At 46.7% G+C, this 3,589-nt stretch overlaps 1 pseudogene; it reads right to left on the bottom strand.

The window, feature by feature from the left end:
* Nucleotides 1–1,831: 1,831 nt before the first annotated feature.
* LOC142179480 (uncharacterized) overlaps nucleotides 1,832–3,589 on the bottom strand; it is a 3,434-nt pseudogene continuing 1,676 nt past the window's right edge.

The raw sequence follows: 3,589 nt of genomic DNA, 5'->3' as shown, positions 1-3,589 counted from the left end.
GTTAATCAATAGGGAAATCCGCATTTTTTTTATCTTCCTCTAAAAAATTCTTTTTCATGGGCATCTTCTATTCAAAAGGATCTTACTCAATTCAATAGAAACTTAACTTCTACCCCACTTTTTTCTTTTCAGGCTAAATTGTTGGGACGGACTTTTTATAGGGATTCAAGCTTGCGAAATGCTTTATCATTCTTACTCTTGAGTAAAACTAAACTGGCTTTTGACACAGGTGCGAAGCAAGTCTATGCGGAAAGGATAGGAAAAAGCTCTATACGATACGCGAGTTGTTGGTGGAATACGAGTAAGGACTTTGTTTGCCCAAGTCCCTTGCTTGAAGGACTATCGCACTTTCAGTGGTACTGAGACTGTCCCTACCACTACCCTTTATCAAGCTGGTTTACAAGAGTTCTGGCTTTCCCAACCGGACAAAACTTCTAGGGAATCTAATTTCTTTCGAACCCCCTATTATATTTATATGCGGTCCTAACCTTGCTACTCTTACTTCCACTAGCAAGAGAACTTCTGCTCGTAACATACCCCTAGGGATATAATCTTACTTCTTGAAGCGAGCTACTTTAACTGCCAAAGGAGCGGGGCAACTCGAGTTAGACGAGAGGCAGGGATGTAATTTCAAAGAGGCTCGACCGGACCCAAGAACCGGACAGAAGACAGGCCCCACTGTGATACCTCGTGCAAGTTCTAGTTAATGACCTGAAAGAAGTCACTAGCTTCTTGCTATCGAGCGTGCCTTAGCCTTAGTTTACAAGGAAGCTTTGTCGTACTTAGAAAAGGATGGTTCTAAAGTAGGTGTCAAGCTGAGAAAAGGCGGAGAATTTTTGAATTCAAGAAAAGAAAGGCATTGCCCAATACATTTATTCTATACAATAGGAATTCCAAGCCGTAAAAGGCAATGTGAATTCCTACGACTCCTCTCACTCTCAGGGACGGATTGAACAGCAGCTGTTAGGGAAGGATCTCTATCATTGGTTCATCAGAAGCCATCAAGCACGAAAGCAGCAAGGAGTGTGCTAGTGAGTCCCAAGCGAAGGAAAGAAGGACATGAGAGGCATAGAGAGGACTCAAGGACAAGACACGACTCAGACCCCGGTAAATTTGATCTTCATTGGCCTTGCTGTCCGCAGATCGATTACTCTCCTTTGAAGGTGAAGCCCGTTTGAAGGCAAGTCATGGTATCCGGGATCGGACATCGAAAGGGAAGGCGAGGTTTCAAAGTCTATTATGGAAGCGGGCCCCTACTGGTAGTGATACCCCGATCTCATGGATGAAGGCTAACGTTTTCTATTGGAATAGAGGGATGTGCAGATCAATTCTACTTTTCACTTTGCCATCTAGAGAGAGTTTGCCCTGAGTTAGGATACGGAGTTGGAAGAGAATGCCAGTATATCAGTTCATCTTCATCAAAGGCCAAGATCTCCATGAATTCTATTATTTTGCGTCTCTTTGCTTCTGAGGCAGTTTCAAGTTTAAGCCGATCCTCGAGGTCCAGTAAAAGGTCACTCCTCATCCCGATCTTATTAAAGGAGGAAGTAAACAGATCAAGGTTTCTACGTACTTCCGTTATGGAGGGTGCGGGCAGGGGGGACGGCGGGGAGGCCGGCTCCACCGGTTGGTTGCCGAAGATGACCCCTCGCCTTGGTCTCCAAATAAGTTTTTATAATAGTCAAAAGCACCTTAAAACCACGAATAAGTTGGAGATGAGGGTGATGAGTTGGGATCCTTTAAGGCGGGGGCACGGGGTTATGGTCTTGTTACTTTATGTTTCGGAGTCAATTGATCCCTCGATCAAGTCCTAACTAGAAATATCTTAAGAGAAGAAGAGAAATCATTTGGATTCGAGGCGAAACCCCTCTCCGCCGTTACGGAGTTCTTCTGCTCTAATCTCCGAAATCGAAGGTCAGCTGACTGAGGAGTTAGTATTGATTCATGCAAAGATGCTCCTTTGAAGCTGGAGTAAGGAATTGTCCACCTCATCACCCCGAAGAGCAGTGGCTCTGTTGTTTTGCACGCCTACAGAGAGAGACTCCAAAAGTACCGACGCTCAATCGAAAGAAAGAGCAATCAACTATATGCTTAACTCATGCCCCAGGAATCCCTAGACACAGAGAGAGGGTACGAGCTAATCTTTTACTAGAGGGAAAGCTGGCGAAAAGCATAGAGCGTGCGTGCTACGCTCTCGCCCTCCTTCCATCCGCGAAGCTGAGGCGGGAGAAAAAGCGTAATTCCCCGGTGTCATAGGTTACCTTTCTATCTTCCTCCCCCGTGACGTTCCCAAAGCGATCGCTATCCTTTTCTTGCTTTCTTCTTGTCTTGAATTTTTATAGAACGGCTTTATCTCAGGTATAGTTGGTTAGGATGAAGCGTTAGTAGATATAGCAAGTGTGCCGGGGATGCGGCTCGGGTATAGTAGGTCTGGACGCCTAGCATGAAAGAGCCTTCTCTGGTAGCAGCACTATACCTTAGTATCTCTCTAGCTTCCAGTCTATATAAAACGTAGTTAGCAGAGGTCAGTCTGTCTGGCGTTTCCTCGCGTAAAGGACTACTTTTGCATCGGCTCTCTCTCGTTAGGTAATTACCGAGGCGAAAGCAGCTCTCTCGGAAGTCAGTTTCCTCGCCATCTTAGTGGGACTAGTCTAAAAAACTTTCACTTACTCGGTTTTTTTGCGGGAAGGCCCTTCTAGAATTACGTTTAACGTCCCTTTATGACTTTCCCGATCGGCGCCTCGGGTCGGTAGCTGGGCTCCGGGGCATTACTACCACGGCTACTATCGACCCGAGCCCAAAGAAGGAAAAGAACGGACTAAAGCGAGGAGTTCATTAGCCATACATAGTTAAGGAGGATGGGGGTCAACCTCTTTCATGACCCATGGCCCCAGTGTGTCACTTGGTTAGCATTTGTAGAACAAAATAAGTAGGGCTGGTTTTTCGATAGGGAAAGAGACAGGGGAGGGGGAGTTGGCTGTAATTGAGACACGTTTTTCGGATGGACGATATGGATTTTTTCGAGATAGTTAACCACTTTTTTAACCGTGAGAGGGTGGATGTAATTCAGCTCGAACGAAGTGAGAGGGAGGTCATTCAGAACCCGCTGGCTCCAGAACGGGGGGCGGCTCCAGAGGCGCTGCCGCAGGCGCCAGCACCGACATAAATTGCCCACCCCGCTCCCGATCAAAAAGAGCATGCGAGACTTCGAAGGGACATTCACACTTTGATTCGTGAGCAACTTCACGAGAACATTGTGAAAGGGGGAAATGGCGGCTGTCCGTGCACTTTCCGGAAATGACGGAAATATAGTCCAGTGCCGCGAAGGCGATAATGTCTTACGATCTTACGATCTCCGCGGAGACGGATACGGAAACCCTCCGCAGATGGGTGGAGAATATAAGGGGGACCTTTATCTCCTAAAGCTACTCATTAGGGAATACCGGCCAAATTAGTCTGTCTGCCGCTTTCTTTCATAACAGAGCCGTTATTCCCGGCTGGCATAGAAGTCTCTCGCGCGGGCGAAGGAGATGCATTTCTGGTACTGGTGGTATTGGACAAGCTCTAAGGGAATAATCTCTTTCTTATT

Source organism: Nicotiana tabacum, chromosome 3 (genome assembly GCF_000715075.1).
Source record: "Nicotiana tabacum cultivar K326 chromosome 3, ASM71507v2, whole genome shotgun sequence".
Taxonomy (NCBI): domain Eukaryota; kingdom Viridiplantae; phylum Streptophyta; class Magnoliopsida; order Solanales; family Solanaceae; genus Nicotiana; species Nicotiana tabacum.
Note: the sequence above shows the minus strand (reverse complement) of the source record. Positions and strands in the feature narration are given on the sequence as shown.